The sequence below is a fragment of the Molossus molossus genome, unplaced genomic scaffold, assembly GCF_014108415.1.
Source record: "Molossus molossus isolate mMolMol1 unplaced genomic scaffold, mMolMol1.p scaffold_m16_p_5, whole genome shotgun sequence".
NCBI lineage: Eukaryota > Metazoa > Chordata > Mammalia > Chiroptera > Molossidae > Molossus > Molossus molossus.
In genome coordinates this window covers 26,407,367-26,427,662 of record NW_023425388.1, presented here as the reverse complement: position 1 = coordinate 26,427,662, position 20,296 = coordinate 26,407,367, and the positions used below count along the sequence as shown (strand labels likewise).

General features: G+C 38.1%; 1 pseudogene; it reads left to right on the top strand.

The window, feature by feature from the left end:
* Positions 1-5,206: 5,206 nt before the first annotated feature.
* LOC118617669 overlaps positions 5,207-20,296 on the top strand; it is a 36,631-nt pseudogene continuing 21,541 nt past the window's right edge.

Sequence of the window (20,296 nt, the reverse complement as noted above, 5' to 3'; positions counted from 1 at the left end):
CACGATTTTGATATCCTTCCTCCCCAGGAGCCACACCTGGTTCTCCTGGCAAAGAGCTAAGAAAAAAAAAAATCTCCTCTTGGCCCTGGCAGGAGGATGGGAAGAGCAGCAGTAGTACATACCCCCACCCCCACCCCACCCCTGACCCCCCCAGATTCTTCTCCATAACAAAGGCCTATTCTCCAGGGGCAATACTGAAACCTGATCCCACTCAGAGGAGGGGATTTCCACCCCATTCCAGCCTGTAGCTTTCCTCTCTCACTAAAACAAACCCCCAAAACAGAGTTAATAGAGCACTGGCAATGGAGTTTGGGGATGGAGGGTCCTATGCTCAGGAAGGAGAGATAGAAACACTTGTGAAAGCCACACTTCCAAGACATAGGCCCATCAAAAGGCTGAGACGTAATCAGACTATAGAACACGTCCCCTCCGACACCTGACTGCCATGCCGACAAACCTCCGAGAGGTCACAGCTGGAAGAACTGCAAGACTCTCTTCAAGTGGCAGTAAGTACCAAGGAAAGTGCCAAAGCCAAGACGTAGCAGAATTCGAGACCTCTAGAACTTATAACTACAACAAACACTAAACATAGCCCAACTCCAAGCCAGATTAACATAAATTTTCACACTAGAGGCCTATTCACTTCAGTACTAATTACTGGTACAACATATCTGACTTTCAATAGAAAATTACAAGGCATCCTAAAAGACAAGACAAAACACTATGAAGGGACAAAGCAAGCATCAGAACCAGATTCAGATATGACACACATGTTGGAATTATCAGACAAGGAATTTAAAATAACTATAGTCCATATATTAAAAGCTCTCATAGAAAAACAGCATGGCTGGCCGGTTTGGCTCAGCGGTTGGAGCGTCGGCCTGTGGTCCAGAGAAAAACAGCATGCAAGGCCAAGTGGGTAATGTCAGCAGAGAGGTGGAAACGATACAAATCAAAAGAAATACTAGAAATGAAAAACTGTAATGGAAATAAAGAATGTCTTTAATGGGTTCATCTACAGGACGTTGAGGAAGGAATTAGCGAATTCAAAGGTAGTTCAATTGAAATGTCTAGAATTAAAAATTTTTTAAAAAAATTAAAATGTCTAGAATTAAAAACAGTACAAATGTTTGTGATCAATGTTATCAACCTTTTTCTTTATTGATTTCTAGTTTTTATATGTTGCTTAGAGATGCTCTTCAACTTCTCCAAGTAATAAAAACATTCTTTTTTTTCTACTTTGAATACTTTTTATAATTGATGTTTGGATGTTTAATGTATATGGAATTCATTATTGTATAAAGTATGAGGTAAAGATATACTTTACTTTTTTCTAATGAATAGCAATGTTCTAATACCAATTAGGAAATAGTCTACTTTTTTCTTCATAAAATGCCACCTTTATTATTAAATGATACTTTAAAAAATTGTTTTTCTTTATTGTTTAGAGAGAGAGGAAGGGAGAAGGGGAGAAAGATGGAAACATCGATGAGAGAGAACATCGATTGGCCGCCTCCTGCGTGGCTCCCACTGGGGATCTGGCCCACAACCTGGGCATGTGCCCTGACCAGGAATCGAACCGGTAACCTCTTGGTGCATGGGTTGATGCTCAACCACTAAGCCACACTGGCCAGGCTAAATGATACTCTTTTAAAAACCGATCTTTCTCTATCTTTTTATGACAAATTATTTTGGGGCCTTCTATTCTATTCATTAATGTATTCTCATCACATGTGTTTGAATATCTCTGATCATTAAGTTTCTCACTCCCTTCGTAGGAATAGCCTGGAAAATATTCTGCAGTGAAAGAGTTAAGGAATTAAGTCAACTCAATGTTGAATATTTTAAGGGCATGAAAAGTTGAGAATAAGAAATAGAGAAAACAGCAATAATATAAGAATAAATCCACCTCCAGAAGTCAGGCATACAGTACAGAATATTTTCACTATAAGATTAATATTATGATGCAAATTCCTGTATGTCCTCATTAAACAAAAATATATTTATCACAAAGAAAACAATATGACTGTTAAGAGAATGATGATAGTTTAGTCTTATGTGGGGTGACTCATGAAAAAAATATTTCACAAGGGTCTCATTCACCAAGAGCTGAACCTTTTAACTTTCACACTTGAGTGGTTTGTATAATTGCTATGATTACCACCAGGGCTCCATGCAAATCTTCTGCTTTTCCTAGATGAGAATTTCAGGCAGTTTCTTGTCAACCATGTACTACTACATGACTCACCTAGCCTGAAGGACCAAGAGCCCTTTAGCATCTCTCCCCAGGTCCACAGTTTCTGGAACCTTTGAAGCTGACAATGTCATGAAGCAAATCTTTCTGGTCTAAGAGCAGCATCTTCTAAAACAAAATGATGAAGCCTCATTCCAAGCACACCCTTCCCTTGTCGCTAAATCGAGTTCCATTCCTTCTCCCACCTTATTTGGGAAGACACCACTCAGTGAGGACTCCCCAAATAATACCCTAGAGTTGTATCTCCTATGGCAATTTTACTGACTGGGAATTAAAGAGCCAGAGTCGAAACTGCACTAAAGAGTTCATGAAATCTGCTCTGTGTGCCTGCTTCGGGCGCGCGGCGGGGGACTTCCTACTAGGCATGCCGTGCATCTGGAATAGAAGCAAGCCCTGAAATGTACACGGCGTGTTGCAGATGAATGTTTTTCTCTCTTCTTCAGAAGATACACTGGAGTAGTTTTGATCTGTTTCCTCTGAATTTCAAAAATCCACACAATAAAACATGGTGGAGGGGGGAGACAAAGCAAGCGAGCAATTCCACAGTGTTTCTTATGCAGGAGCCTTAGCAGCAGGCCACGCCGCGTTTGCAAAGCTCTCCTCCGCCACATCACAAGGCTCGAAGCCTGTGAAGACCCCAAGGCAGAGTAATGAGAATTGGCAACGGGGAGTAATAGATCTCATTTCAAGTCTTAACTTAGGCCCAGAAAACTGTGCCTACACCAGTCCAGAAAAGCAGAGGATTCTTGTCCTCCTTAAAAAAAATCTCTAAAGTTCTGTTTTTTGACCAAACCATGTAAAACCACAACCTATCCAAAATGAATCATATGAAACCCACTTCTCAGCATTTATTTTTAAATAACACATGTCATATTATAGAGAGTCATAAATAGCATATATAAATCGAAAACTCTAGGCATTAAAGAAGTATATGTTGCTTTCTATGTGTAATTCCAAGGAAAACTTGAGGGCTATTTTATTCATTTATTTTGGGGAAGAAATTTTTTGAACTGTTGACAGTATTTATTTTTGAAGATCAGCATTATTTGGGTGGCAACCTTTGAAGGTTTTCCTTTACTGGTAAAAGACCGTGATTCATCTTGCCCTGACTAGGGTCTCTCAGAGGTAGTCCGGGACACATGTTAGCAAACACTTTTCCTTGTCAGAAGCTAATCAGTTTGATGCATAGTTTTTAATCAAACGCCTTCTAAAGAAACTACAATTTCTTTCCCGAAATAGTTCTTTGCAAAAATCTGTTTCTAAGAGCACATTTGATCTTAGGTGATATTCTCCCATTTGTGTGAAGGCTGCTGTCCTTTTGTAAATTGCTCTTCTGTTGGTTTCTCCGGCCATGCTTGCCCTTATGAGGAGTGCAGGAGCTGAGGTCCTGATGTGACCCCTGGTAGTGAGAGCAGGTCCACACAGATGTGGTGCAGTTTCCCGGCTGCAAAACACGTGTGAGCACACGTAACTCTCCTTAACTTTTCAGTCTCAGGATCAGTGGATTTATTGGGATGGTGCTGACATAAAAAATGAAATGAAACATCTGAGTCTAACAGCTGCACAAAATTTGGACTCATGTAAACCGGTCTGACATCACACGTTCTGCATGTGAGTTCCATGAGTATTCTCCATATGGTGCTAATACAATAACATGCCTACAAAGCCCCTGTGGTTTATGGCGTGATGAGCTCCAGAGCTGAAGAAATGAAGCCAGGAAGCCTACACCATTTGCTGAATGGAGCTGGCTTTGGGTAATGTCTCCTTCTCAAAGAGCTGCTCAGGTTCACCAGAAGCAAGAAGCTACACTGGGCATGGTACCAGCAATAAGCTCTATGTCAGGGATGTTGGTCCCCCTCCTCTGAAGAGGTAGGAGAGAGGCCTCACAATGATATTCCACAGAAAATAGATGTGGGATGTAAAGGAGTTGTTGAAGCTAGCTTACTCCCTCCTGGGAAAAAGAGGGCAGACATAGCAGCTCAACAGAAAATCCTGGCAAGACACAACAGGCATTTGCTGGGACACTGGAGTTGTGCTCAGAACACCTGGTGGCATTGATCAGATCAGCAACACCCAACACGGACCCACAGCCATAAACAAAAGTCCCACATGTTCTCCTTCTGCTACAGACAGGGCTCAGGCATTTGGCAAGTAGTTCTGTGTTGTTCTGACAGTCTAGACATGTGGACTAGAAAAAATTCTGTTCTTATTTAATTTTTTAAAAGGACTCAAAGTTGCCCTAGCCAGTTTTCTCAGTGGTTAGAGCAAATGCCTGCTGACTGAAGGGTCACAGGTTTAATTCCTAGTCAAGGGCACGTACCTGGGTTGCAGGTTCGATCCTCGGTCCTCATGGGGGCCATTCAAGAGGCAACCAATCAATGTGTCTCTCTCAAATCAATATTTCATTCTCTCTATCTCTCTCTCTCCCTCCTTCCCTCCCTTTCACTCTATCCAAAAACCAATGGAAAAATATCCTCAGGTGAGGATTGACAACAACAACAAAAAGACTCAAAGTCTCTTGTTTCTCTATTGCCCAATTAACCACACAGAGGCAGACTTTTGGAAAATATTAGTGGCAGCTTGACTGGCCCTGTTTGCTCGGCATAATACTGGATTCTTACCTCACTGTAAGTTGCTAGGATCAGAGAATACATACTACAAATGTAGCATTATAAGCAAATGTGGTACCAGGAGTCTTCTGCCGGCACCAGACTGACAGGGTGGGAATGGGCGCCACCAGAGGAGAGAGGACTGAAATGAGGAGCTTGAGGGAGGTGTTTGTGTGCAGAGAAGTAAGGACAGGGTCAGCAAATTGGACAATGGCAGTTGAATGCATTTTGAAAATGCGTGAAATTTAGTGGACTGCATCGACCTTCTGCTTTCCCCTACCGTTTACAAAGGAATAAATGGGATGTTTGAGAAGACAGTTCTGTAAAAAGAAGAGTGTTGCAAATGGCTTCAGATTCTGTGAATGCAGAGCAAGCTAGTAATCACTTCACAAAGGGGAAAAGGCAGCAGCACCAGCAAGTAAAGAATAGTTCTTCAGTCAGTGGACGATGGAGAGGACTCCTTTGTCTTTGAAGCACAGGAAGCTTGGAAAGATTTTCATGGGTCTCTTACTCGATTTTATGAAAGTGGAGAAAACTCTGTGATGTCACACTAAAGGTTGGCTCAAAGTTAATCTCTTGTCACAAACTGGTGTTGGCTTGTGTGATTCCCTACTTCAGAGCCATGTTTCTCTCTGAAATGGCTGAAGCCAAGCAGTCAGTGATTGAGATCAGAGATTTTGACGGTGGTGCAATAGAAGACCTGGTCAAGTTTGTCTACTCTTCACGGCTCACTCTGACTGTTGACAACGTCCAGCCTCTGTTATACGCAGCCTGTATTCTACAGGTTGAACTGGTGGCTAGAGCTTGTTGTGAATACATGAAGTTACATTGTCATCCTTCAACTGCTTGGCAGTAAGAGCCTTTGCGGAAAGTCACAATCGAATAGACTTAATGGACGTGGCAGATCAGTATGCCTGTGAACACTTTACTGAAATAGTGGAGTGTGAAGACTTTGTAAGTGTGTCACCCTAGCATCTCCATAAGCTTTTGTCCTCCAGTGATCTAAATATTGAGAATGAAAAACAGGTTTACAATGCAGCCATCGAGTGGCTTCTTGCCAATCCTCAGCATCATTCCAAACGGTTGGATGAAACACTTGCACAGGTGCGTTTGCCGTTGTTGCCAGTGGATTTTCTTATGGGTGTTGTGGCAAAAAAAACAGATTGTCAAGCAAAATCTAAAATGTAGAGACTTACTGGATGAAGCAAGAAATTACCACCTTCACTTGATTAGCAGAGCAGTACCTGACTTTGAATACTCTGTTTGGACTACACCAAGGAAGCATACTGCTGGTGTGCTGTTTTGTGTAGGTGGTCAAGGTGGATCTGGTGACCCTTTTTGCAGTATTAAATGCTATTCTGTCAACAAAAACAGTTGGTTCTTTGGACCAGAAATGAATAGTCGCAGGCGACACGTGGGTGTAATCTCTGTGGAAGGTGGGTTCATTGTCTTAAAGTCACATTACAGGATCATAATGCTCTTTTAAAATATTTGAACTTTGAGAATCCTTTCTTTGTATAAGAGAATTGCGATATGTTTCAATATATCAATAAATATTTGGAAAAAAATAAGCAAATTTATCTGACAGATTTTCAAGGTCAATGAATTTGTTGAATGCGGCACCAATGTGCATGAGAAGATTAGTAAGTGAATATGTGAGGTTGGGCCCCTCATATTTTGAAGCAACACCTACTGACTGTATGTAATACTGCATTCTAGCTCTGTTGGACACCATATATGCACAGGTAGAAAAAGATGCGCCAGAGCGGAAGTTCAAAAGTTGCAAATGGGAAGGCAGAAGATCTTCGGGCACAGGTAAGGATTTCCATGGCCTGAGAATGGGAAGGAAGAAAAAAAGAAATAGGGATAGGAGAAATCTTAGATCAGGAAAGGAATGAACATTCTCAAAGTGTTATAAAGCATTTCAAAATACAAAAATAGCAATACTACATAGCTAATTTTTTCTTCCAGTGAAACATATTTTTAATTTTCTTAAAATAAATCATTTTTATTTTAAGAACAGAATTACATTAATAGAATATGACTTCATAAACAATTTTACTAAAATTTATTCACTCTGGAAAACTGGAAACACCGGTGATTTTAATGGACATGTAAACAAAATATAAGTAAAAAGGTAAGCTAATAATAGAATTATTGTATAGTGCAATTCTCCTGTATATTGCCCTGGCAGGTTTGGCTCAGCAGTTAGAACATCAGCCTGTGGACCAAAGAGTCCCAGGTTCAATTCCAACCAGGGGCACATACTTCAGTTGCAGTTTGTCCTCCACCCCTTTGAGGCAGTGCAGGTAGCAACCAATCGATGTGTCTCACATTGATGTTTTTCTCTCTCTCTCTCCCTCCCTCCCTCCCACTCTGTCTAAAGATAAATGTAAAAATATCCTCAGGTGAGGATTAAAAATAAATAAATAAATAAATAAATAAATAAATAAATAATAAAAGTGATAAAATATACGCTTTCAAAACTAACATTTAAAATAAATAAATAAATAAATTCTCCTATATTTTGACCACCTATGCTATTGCTCTCCATCATGATGAGCAATGTAGAGATGATTTGTCAAAGACAAGAAAATAGGTGTATGAGGAATTCTAGTCTAATCTCCTAGGACCCTAAGTGGTGGCTTAGATCGACTCCGTTGCTGCTGAGCTCAGATAGTCTATTTTGGAGTTCTATCCAAGTTCTAGAGCCTTCTCTAATTGCCCCACTGGAATTAAACTCACTATGCAGTGTTAATGAACTGTGTGGCCACATCTGCCTCTGCCAAGCATGCTGCAGCCCTGCTGCGTGCTGTTAGGTTCCCACACACCAATTATCTTTCAGGTTTTCTGCACATTCTTTTCCAAGCAAGGCAGGCTTGCCAACTTGTCAACAGGGTACTACTCTCTAAAAATGAAGTTACTTTCTGTTTGCCTGAGAATGCCCACAATGACTTTCTCAGGGACCTAGGAATAGAAGCAAGATTGTACCTTTCACTGCCTCTTTAATTTAAAAGAGACCCAAAAAAAAGAAAGAAAGAAGAAAAATCTCTGTAAGCTAATATATAGCCTCATTGGTGATTATAGTCCTGTGAGCTTCTCTGATTTAAACCAGAGAACAAGGAATGTCACCATTCTCAGCTGGTGGGGAAGAAAAAACCATGCAGGTGGATGGTGTGAAATTTAAGCAGACTTGGGAAAGAACGAATCTTTTGGAATTCTCCACTGGATATGTGTTTTGACAATTCTCTGGTAATTTCCTGGTTCGGTTTGCCCACTTCCTGTTAATGCATGAGGCAGCATGCTACAGCTGTAAAAGCATGGGTGTCGGGGTCAAGTGTCCAAGTGCTGCGACTTCCAGCTAGGCTAGTCACTTACTTCTCTGAGTGTCAGGTTCTGCGTCTGATTATTGGAGTGATGGTACCTAACTCAATGAGTTGCTGTGAGAACTAAAATGGTCATGAATATAGAGGTGCTTTATATTGCTGCCTGCTACTTGCTGGCTGTGTGACTTTGTGCAAGTTACTTAATCTCCATTTTTTCACCTGTAAAATGGGGATAATAGTCCTACCCCTCTCTGTGAATTGTGGTGAGGACTGCATAAGTTAATTAATATATGTGAAGTGCTTAGAATAGTGCCTGGCATACAGCATGCTACTGTGTACTTGGCTCTGTTTTCTGCTATTTCTAGTTATCTCATCACATACATATGTTTTCTATTTTTTTTCAGGTATATTTCACTTTATACTAATTTAAATACAGCAGAACCTATATTTATGATTAAATTGAGTATGTTGTGCAAAGCACTAAGGTGCTATATACAATATAAAGTAGAGTAGATGTTATCTATTTCGCAAAAGGGAATAGCACGGCCATGCTTCAATTTAATAATTCACTTTGATAGCACCCACTATTACTTTCAACACAATGTAAGATACAAAAATACGTAATACACCCTTCAAGGAGTGTTTTAAATATGTTTTTATTATTCTAATATTAATGCATGGTCATTGAGAAAATTTTAGAAAATACTAATAAGAGATAATAGTAATGATAACAATAACATAAAACTGAAAATATCTATATTGCCACTGCCACGCCTCACATTTTTATTTAAATTATTTTGATTTTGTGTGTGAATTCACACAAAATTAGAATTGTACTGCTTTTTAAAATTTAATAGGTCATAGATATATTTCCATGTTACTAAATATTTTTATCTCTTATTATTATTTAAAATTTTTAAAAATACTTTTAGACTTAAAGAACAGTTGCAAAAAATAGTACAGAGCTACTTGGAGACTATGCAAACATCCTATTTCTACTTAAACATTTGCCCATTCTTTTTAGCACACATTGGTAGATCTTGACTACAGCAATGATTACTGTGGTGTTTTAATGGTGATTTTCCATTTCCCTCATGCTTTCTGCATTTATTAATTGGTATTCTCTAAGGACAATCTGTTCCTTCTCTTCCACTTAGTTATTTAATCATTTATTTATGGCCATTTAGGATCATGAACATTGATTTTATTCTTTTTGTTATAATCTAATATTGTACTATTGCTTTTTATTTTGTTACTCAACTTGTTTCAGCTTTGATTATTGGGAGCTCTTTCAAATTCCTGTGCATTTTTTATTCCCATTTAAAAACATTTTTTTCTTTTTTTTTTTGCCTTACATTCAAACACCACAGAATTTTCCAAGCTCGTGTTTATTCCTACTTTCCTATTCCTGGAATAAAACAGTTCTCCAGAAATTCCTAATTCCTTTTATTGGAGGATGGTATTTAGAAACCAATACCATTGGGAGTTAGGGATTCTCCTTGTCACCACTTCTAACCCCTCTCAGTGAACAGAGCTAGGATGCGTCTGTGTGTGTGTGTGTGTACATGAACTCATGCATATACATATATCTATATTTCTGTATTAATTTATCTGTATATATTTAAATTTTTTAAAATTTAACATTTAAAACCTGAATCCATATTGACACCTCTGAACACAGTTGAGCACCAGAGAAGTCATTTTAGCCTTCCCTGTTTTGTTATTTGTAACTTCTTTCTCTAACAGTGAAAAACATAGCTTTCATTTTCTATAATATATTTAGATATTTGTTTAACCCAACTATACAAAATAAGAAGTGTCAGAATTCCTCACCCATCTCCCTGTGAGAAACAACCGAAGGGCAGTGTTTACCTTTAGCCTTGTAGCAAATCAAAACTTAGGTCCACTCCCTTCTTCCCCATCCCCTTCAGTGTGCTTATGTGATTAATTTGCAATAAATTAAATGCATGTGTCACAATCTGCATTCCACATTTTCTTTCATATCCTGGTAGCTTTTTTTTTTACATGTAGTAAAATTTACTTTTTGTGGTGTACAGGTCTATTAATTTTAGCAAATGAACAAAGCAGTATTATGAACCATAGTTCTATACACAATCATTCCATCGCCCCAGAGTTCTCCCCACTGCTCCTCTATAGACAACCCACCCTCAACCCTTGATCCCTCAACTACTCATCTGTTCTCTTCCCTACGATCTGCCCTTCTCAGAGTGGCATGTGAACAGAATCAAACCATCTGGCTCTGGATTCTTTCACTTTGCAAAATGCAGGTAAGATTCATGCTTGTAGCTTTATGAATCAATGATTCATTCTATTTTATTGCTGGTAGCTTTCTATTATATAGATGGACTACAATTGATAGTACATCTAGGTTGTTTCCAATTTTTGAAGCAGCTATGAGCATTTAACTTACAGGATTTTGTGCAAACATGTTTTCTTTAGGATCCATTCCTAGGTGCAGGATTGCTGGCTGGGTCGGTCTCATGGTAGATATATGTTTACCTTTATAAAAAACAGCCAAACTGTTTCCCAAAGTGGCTGTACCACTTTGTATTTTCATCATGTCTCATTCCCACAAGCAAGCAATGAATGAGAGTCCCCTGTCTCCACATCCTCACCAGCACTTGGTATTGCAGGCTTTTACCGTTTAAATATTCAAATAGGCATTTATAGTATCTTATTGTGGTTTCAATTTATATTTTTCTCATAATTAATAATGTTGAACCTTTTTCTTATGCTTATTTTGCATTTGAATATGTCCTTTGGTAAAGCATCTGTTCAGATTTTTTGCCCATCTTAAAAAATTGGATCGTCTTCTGATTGTTGTGTTATGAGTTCTTTATACATCCAGGCACAAGTCCTTTGTCAGATATGATATTAAAATATTTCTCCTAGTTTGTGGTTTGTCTTTTCATTCTTTTAATCAATAAGCAAAAGTTTACACAGAGCAAAAAATTTTATTTTAATACAGTCCAATTTATCAATTTTTTTCTGTCATGGACTATGATTTTGTTATCATGTCTAAGAAGTCTTTGTCTAACTCAGGAGCAGATGGTGGCACTACTGACATTTTGGATTGCATAATTCTTTGTTGTGGGGTCTGTCCTGTGCATTATAGAGTGTCTAGCAGCATCCCTGGCCTTTCCGCACTAGATGCCTATAACATTCCCCACTCCCTCCCCAGCCCCACTTCCCATTTATGACAATCAAAAAATATTCCTGCCCTGGCCGGTTTGGCTCAGCGGTCGGAGCATCGGCCTGCGGACCAGAGAGTCCCGGGTTTGGTTCCCACTAGGAGCATGTACCAAAAAAAAGAAAAATGTTCCAGACATTGCCAAATGTCCCCTGGGGTTAAAAAGATGACTTCTTTTAGAATCATTGGCCTAATCCAAGGTCATACACATAATTTTCTCTTGTGATTTCTTTGAGAAGTTTTATGTCTTTTATTTTTTAGGTCTATGACCCTTTGAGTATATTTTTGAATGAGGTATGAGATGCAGGCTGAGATCCTTTTTTAGGCATATGCCCATTCAGGTGTTCTAGCACCATTTGTTTGAACAGACTATCTTTTCTCTATTGACTAGTACAGGATGGGACAAAAGTAGGTTTACAGTTGTAAGCACACGAAACACATAGTTCATTCTTGTATTATTATTCATTAATTACCTTTGCCCCACACTGTATTCACATCACTATTAAAAATATCAGTTTGACTGTAGCCCTGTGGGTTTATTTCTGGCCTCTTTCTTCTGTTTCATTGATATATGTGTCTACCCCTTCTCCATTACCACACTGTCTTGATTACTACAGCATTATAATAACACCTGAAATCAGGTAGTGGGACTTTTTGAACTTTTTTTTCCAAAAAATTTTTTACAATTTTAGTTCCTTTGCCTCGCTATATAAATATTTTAACCAGCATGTCAATATCTATATACAGGCCTGCTGCAATTTTGATTGGATTTGCATTGAATCTACATAGTGAATTGGGGAGACTTACCACTTTAGTCATACTGCATCTTGTAATTTATAAACATGATCTATTTCTCCATTTATTTCGATCTCCTTTGACTTTATTTTTAGTGTTTTAGTATTTGCATAATTTTAAAAGAGATTTATAACTAGTTGGGCTTTTTGGGGGGGTTGTTATTGTAAATGGCATTTTCATTTTTATTTTAAATTTTAACTGTTCAGTGCTAGTATATAGAAATACCATTGATTTATGTGCACTGACTTTGTATCTTGAGACTTTATTAAATTCACTTATTTGTTCTAAAGTTTTTACGTAGATTCTCTAGGAATACCTACATTAAAAAATTATGTCATCTGTGAATAGTGGTGACATGCCTTTATTTCCATGCCTTGTCTTATTGTAATGACTGGGCTTTCTAGTGCCATGCTAGGTAGGAGTAGTGAAAGACGCCTTCTTCCCTGTCTTAGAGGATAAGAATTCAGTCTTTTGCCATTAAGTATGATTTTCGCTATAAGATTTTTGTAGATGTCTTTTATTATAAAGGAACTTTCCATTACTAGTTTTCTGACAGTTTGATTCACGAATGGGAGTAGAATTTCATTAAATGCTTTCTTTTTTTTTTTTGCATCTATTTTCTTCAAATAGCTAACCAAGTCAGTTACTGAGATCAATGGCATGTATTATCCTTTAGTATACTCTGAATTAAATTTGCAAATATTTTGGTAAAGATATTTTAAGCTATGTTAATAAGGAATATATCTTCCCTCAAGATGTTTTTTATACCTTTGGCATTAAGGTAATGCTGGTGTCATAAAATGAGTTGGGAAGTGTTTCTTCTTCTATTTACTATAAAAAAGTTGTGTTGAATTGATTTTTTTCCTTATATGTTTGAATTCAACAGGGGATACCATTTGGGCTTGAATATTTCCTTTTGGAAAGTTTGGAAAGTACTAATTTAATTTATTTAATAGATATAAGACTATCAGTTTATCTATTTCTTCTTGAGTCAGCCGTAGTAATTTGTCTTTCATGGAGTCCATTTCAGATAAATTGATCAATTTCTGGGCATATAGTTGTTCATAATATACCTTTAAAATGTTGTTACTGCTTTGGGGGTTTTTAGTGATATCCCCTCTTTTGTCCCTGACATCAGTAATTTATATCTTTTTTCTTTCTTCCTCCCTCCCTCCCTCCCTCCCTCCCTCGCTCTCTCTCGCTCTCTCTCTCTCCTCCTTCCTTCCTTCCTTCCTTCCTTCCTTCCTTCCTTCCTTCCTTCCTTCCTTCCTCCCTCCCTCCCTCCCTCCCTCCCTCTTCTTTCTTTCTTTCTTTCTTTCTTTCTTTCTTTCTTTCTTTCTTTCTTTCTTTCTTTCTTTCTTTCTTTCTTCTTTCTCTTTCTTTCTTCTTTCTCTTTCTTTCTTCTTTCTGTTTTTGGCAGTCTAGCTAGAGGTTTATCAATTTTATTAATCTCAAAAAATCAGCTTTTAGTTTTATTAATATTTCTCTATTGTTTTCTGTTTTTAATTTTATTGTTTTCTGTTTTATTATTTCTCTTTCCTCAGCTTATGTGCAACTTAAGTGTATTTTGCTCTTCCTTTTTTAGTTTCTAAACATGGAAGCTTAGATCATTGGTGATCTCTCATCTAAACATTTAATGCCTCAGTCTCTCTCTTAGAACTACTTTAGTTGCATTGCACAAATCTTGAAATGTACTTTCACTTTCTTTCAATTAAATGTCTGTTAAAATTGCCTTTGAGACTTTCTCTTTGGTCCATAAATTATTAGAAGGAGGCTGTTTAATTTCTAATATTTGGGGATTTTCCAGATATAGTTCTGTTATTGATTTATAGTTTAATTTTATTATGGTATGAGAACATACTGAAATGATTTCTATCCTTTAAGTTCATTTTTTCACAGAATATGGTATCTATTGGTTAATGTTCCATGTGTATGACAAGAAAGTGTATTCTGCTGCTATTGGGTGAAGTGTTATATTACATCAATTAGGTTTAGTTGTTGATAGTGTTGTTCAGAGATTCTATTTCTATAATAATTATCTGTGTGCTTCTTTTATTAATTACTGAGAGACAATTGTATATTTCTTCCTACAGTTCCATCTCTTTATGACTCATGTCTATTGAAACTCTGCTGTGAGGTGCATTTATATTTTGTTTAGTTATGTTTTCTTAGAAAACTAAATCCTTTATCATTATGTATTATACCTTTCTCTAATAATATCCCTTGTTCAGTAGTTTACTTGGATAGCATGGCTACTTCAGATTTTCATTAGTACTTGCATGACATATTTTTCTCTATCCCTTTTCTTGTAACCAATCTCTCTTTGTAATTAAGGTGAGTTCACTTGTTTCATCTGTCCTTAGTTTTATTTTGTTTTTTTCTGCCTTTTCTTGTGTTGAGAATTTTTTATTATTCCATTTTATCTCCCTTATGACTTATTATTAATTTCTCTTCTAAAAATATTTTAAGAGGTTTCTATAGGGTTTACAATATACCCTTTAATTAATGAATCTGCCTTCAAGTATTATATGACTTCATATGTTAATGACTTAGCAGCAGTGTTGTATCATTTCCTCCCTTTGTACTATTGTTTTCATACCTTTCACTGTTACATATGTTATGAACACAGAATACATTGCTACTATTACTGTTTTCAATGGCGAAAAGTTATCTTTTAGAGCAATCAAAAACAAGAAAAGAAATTAATTTTATTTTAACTTTATTGTCATTTGTTTCATTTTCAAAGACTTCATCCTCTGTGTAGATCCAAGTCTCAGTAAGATAGCATATTCTTTCTGCATAAAGAACTTTCTGTAACATTTCTTATACAGTATGTATTCTGGTAATAAATTTGTTCCATTTTTGTAAATCTCAAAAAGTCTTTATTTTTCCTTTTTAAAAGGTAGTTTGCTGGGTATAGGATTTGAGTTGGCAGGGTTTTCCCCCCCAGCACTTTAAAGATGTCACTTCACTATCTTCTGAATTACATTATTTCTGAGAAGTCTGTTGCAATTACTCTCGTCGTTCCTCTGTAGATAATCCTCTGCCCCACCCCCACCCCACCTTTAATTTTTTTTCTTTGTCATATGTTTTCAGTAGTTTGAATATTATGATAGGCTTAGGTGTGTGTGTGTGTCTGTGTTTTGTTATCATCCTACTTTGTGTTTTCTTAGCTTCTTGTATCTGTGGTTTAAGTGTCTAACATTAAATTTAGATACCTCTTGGTTATTATTTCTTCAAATATTTGTGTCCCTCTCTCTCCCTCTATTTCTAGGATTCAAATTATGCATATGTTAGAATGCTTAATAATGTCCTGCAACTCCTAGATTTTGTGTTTCAATTTTGGTAATTTATATTGACCTACCTTCAAGTTCACTAATTCTTACCTCATCTGCCTGTGTCTTTTGAAGAAACTGTCTAAGGCATTCTTCAACTCTATTATTATGCTTTTCATTTCCAGCATTTTGATCTTATAGTTTCTTTCTCACTGCTAAATTTAACCATCTTATCTTGTATGTTGTCCACCTTTTTCATTAGGGACATTAACATATTAATCATAGTTATTTAAAACTCTACATCAGATAGTTCCAAAATCTGTATTATATCTGTATCTGATTCTGATGATTGCCTTGTTTCTTAGGATCGTATGTTTTTCCCTTGCCTTTTTATATGCCTTGTGATTTTATGTTGAGAGCTTGTCATCTTGTGTAGGTTAGTAGACAATGGAGTAGTTTTTTAGCCTTAATATGGGGGCACCTTCCTTTCTGTTAAGGCTTTAATGCAGTGGCTATAATTAATCTAGTTTGGAGTGTTGTGCTTATCCTTTATGTATTATAGGCTTCAAATTCCTATAAAGATACTTTGTTTTTAGGGTATAAATTTATCAAAACAATGTTTGAGTCTGAATTTTAGGTGTTCTCTTTGCATTGTACCTCAGAAAGAGATTTTTTGCTTGTTCTTGTTTCTCTCAGTAGAATTCTATTGTTATTTGTTATTTGAAGCTTGTAGTGGGAAAGTGGTGGTGAGGGAGTCTATTCTGTCTTTTGAATAAGTCTCAGGTTTAGGCATATGGGATATGGCCTTTTGGTTCTACCCCTACTCCAGCTGGATTTGTGGGCTCAGTGTGTAACCCTATCCCTCCTTGATTTTTGTTTTTGTTTTTGTTTTTTTAATCCTCATCCGAGGACATTTTTCCATTTTTTGTACAGACAGAGTGGGAGGGAGAGAGAGGAAGAGAGAGAGAGGGAAACATCGATGTGAAAGGAACACATCGACTGGCTGCCACCCGCACGACCAACCAGGGCCGGGGACAAACTGCAACCGAGGTACGCGCCCTTAGCGGGAACCGAACCCGGGTCTCTCTGGACCGAAGGCCGACGCTCTAACCGCTGAGCCAAACCGGCCAGGGCCCTCCTTGATTTTTTTCTTCTTGGTTTCTTTCACCCAGTTGCATGGAGTTTTCACCAATGCCCTAAGGGCAGCAGTACTTGGTGCACTTACCCTCTACAGATTAAGACTTTTATTTTTCTACTGGAAATTAGCTGGATGGATCTAGCTCGTGTGTCTTGTCCCTCCCATAAAACTTCTCCTAGATCTGCAACATTATGGACCCAACTTAGGACTCTTTCGATTATTTTCTGTAAGCCCTGTTGGGGTTGTAGAGAAAAAGCCTGAAAGAAGTATAGACTCCCTCAAATTCTGTGGCCCCAGGGGTTTCACACTTGCCTGTCAGCCTGTATTCAGTCTTTATCAATGTAGCAACTATTTTAGTTGAATTCTTCTTAATGGTGTCTGGTAGCATCTATCCCAAGTGAATACTTTGCATTCCCTTTCTCTCTGCAGACATTATATCTTCTTAGATTTGGGGCCTGTTTTCATTCTGCAAATTCAGTTCTCCAATTGGTGTAAAAAAAATTCTTGCAAATTTGAACTTAATCTAGTTACTATCATTGTAAGTGTGAGAGTGATGCTCCTTCTAGCTCTTTACATCCTTCCTTTCATTTTAATGAAAAAACTGAATTCTGTTAAATGACTGTGTAATCTACTTTCTTAAACCAATTCAATCCCTTATTATTGCATTTTTAGGCAATATTTTTCTTTTCTTTTTTGTTTTTGCTGTGATAAACAAGGTTGAATGACCCTTACAGGTAAATTTATCTTTGATTATATACTTTCTAGTCATTTACAACCTAATGAGCAAGAACAAGAAGGCATATCAGAAACAGTTAAAGATGTAAGGCAGAATAAAATGACTACCCAAAATAGCATTCTAGGATGCAATAATGACATTTTAGAATTATACTGGTGCCTTACATCTGTATAGAAGTTAACAATATTTTTCATGCTTATTAAACCTTTTGATCTTAATAATTTCCATTGTCCCTATTAGGAAAACGAGAACTAGAGGACTTTAGGGGGTCAACCGAAGGCTACAGAGCTGTTAAGCGATAGAGTTAGGACTTGACTTGGTATCTTAGGGATATCAAGTCTTCATAAAGGAGGATGGACCTGAGTTGAACCTTGAAGGATGAGTAGCTTTATGTTAGGCAAAAACAGAAGACATTTTCTGATGAGGAAGTGATGTACACTGAGACATATGCATATAGAATATATATACATCTACGCAATCTACAGAAGCATGTGTTGAGACTGAAAAAGGCTTGAACTAATGAATTCTGTCATAGATGTATTTCCTGTCCTTGTTTAGAATAAATGACACCTGTATCAGATTATCTAGGGGATTAGCCCAAAGGGTTTGATTTGAAAGTAGGAAGCCTATAGTTTGGCTGTTCCCCTGAAGCCCGCTGATTGAGCTCACGCGCTCCACCCAGTCCAGAAAGGGAACCAGCCTCTCCTTCACACAAGCAAGTAGTTGCCAGGGCCAGGAAGACAATCTCGTTACCCTTTTAGTTCTTTTGGCTGGTCAAACATTTCAAACAACATATAGCAAATTAGCAGGAGAATATAAAATGTTAATACATGCCTACAGGCAATCCACATAAGCATGAAAATTCCAGACAGTAAGACAAAATAAGGTACAGTATATATGTCATTTTGGACAAAGGAGAAAAGGGGAGATGAGGTCTGGGATTTCAAAGAGGATTCACAGCTCAGAAACAATGGGACAGAGGGGACTCTAGAGAACAGATTTTTGTATGGATCCTTCTTGTCTACCATACTTAATTCCTATGTGCCAAAGTGCATATGCTAAGGTGATTATGCTAAGGTTCTTTTCCTAAAGCAGGTCTGTATATCAGAATCTCTTTAAAAAGAGGGGAGGTAAAAAAACTTTTCCTGGGTCTGTTGGGTTTTCATCTAAAAATAATCTACCTGCACGCCAGGGTGGCACACCCCAGGGAGACTCTGCTCCCGACCCCCAAACAGTGTTCAGTGTTTGGGTGGAAAGGAAGATGCATTCCAGCTGTTCTAAAACACAAAGAAAAGAAGAAGATGGGTCTTTCCCCTTTCTTCAGTGAAATAAACCTGGCCTTCTGGTAGGGGAGTCTGTCTTGAATCAGAAATGGTTTAACCGAATCACAACAGGAAACAGCTCTGGTTACAGCCCAGCTTGCTCGTGTCCTAATGAGTGAACAGAGCATCCCATGCCTACTTCCTGCAATTCTGGGTGTAGCAGGTAGTTGCCCTAAGGGGCCCTTGGCAAAGGGTGCTGGACTTTGCCTTTGGGATTTCTGCTCTCAGAACAGCCTAAAAGAGAATGACTATTTGCCAAAGGAAGAAGCAATAATCCAATAATCGGAAACCCTGTCTCTAAATAGAGTTAATTTCTATTTAATTGGCCAGTAACTACATTTAAAATAAACACCAGTTGGTAATCCAAAACAGGAGGATAAAGGATGAGCAGTTGTGAAAGCAGGCTAGAATTACTAGGCCAAAACAAAGTGGGGGGAAAGTGAGAGACATTCTCTTTCAGGGAAACATGTTTGTGGACAAGCAGCTGCGGGCCTCTCGGAGCTCATAAAGATTCCTATCAGCTTTTACTTGCATTTGTTAGCCATCAATAAACTTCTTTTAACTACCAACTAGTCTTTAATTCCAAAGCATTTATTCATTTATTAAATAAAAATTAAAATTGTCAAATGGAATAAGAGCTCGGCACATCCTGGAACACCCTTGGTGACAGGTACAATTGGGACCAGCTTCCAGAAGCCCTTCAACTCCCAGGGCACTTGCTGACTCATGGCTGCAGGCAACGCAAACTCCCAGGGTGGGAGGGTAGGTGTGTGAAATCCAGAACTGGGCAAGGTGGATCCCGCTGCCAACCCATTTGTAATCCCTGCCTTTTTGCACCACCCAAGATGTATTAATGGGTCTTGTAAAGACTTATCCTTTACCTGTGCCAGAGAGAGCAAGAAAGGGGGGTGGGGGTGGGGAATGGAAGAGAAGAAATGAGAACAGCTTGAATCAAAAGCCCTAGGCTGTGAGCAAGCTTCAAATGGGGTATTCCTTTTAGGCAGAGATTTTCTAATTAAACTCTAAACCCAAACCTTTGTCCTTTCTCTCTCTCTCCAAAATACAGGACATGTGTCTCCTTTCTAGTGAGCATGAAAATGATTTCCTCTTTTTATTTCATTAGGAACCGGAATTTATTTCTTTAAAGATAAAATTTATGTTCTGGTTCAATCTGTGTTTGATTCATTTGGACGCAGTACATTTTCATCACTAAAAGGCCCTGTGAGAATCAGTCAGGACTGTGCATGAGGTCACAATAAGTAGCACTTCTCATCAGACCTGCTGCCTGGAGATGTTAAAGTGCTTTTTAAAATGGGGCCTAATAAGGCCACTCAGCATTTGCTGTTTTCTAAGAGCCCGAGCTAAATTAATCATAGCAACACAACAACCCTGCACGGTAAAATAATGATTCCTGGTGTTTTGAAAGCAATTGCTGACCCACAAAGAGGGAGGTAATGTACCCCCGAACCAAGATTAAGAATCCACTCCCTTCTTGTCATCAAAAGCCAGCTTGTTTGTATCCAAGTGGGGCCTTGGGAGAGCCAGGCATTCGGTCGGAGTGGCCACAGCCACCGGAGTGGGAGGCTACTGCGCGGCTGCGGCTGTGGGAATGCAGGGTCAGGGGTGGGGG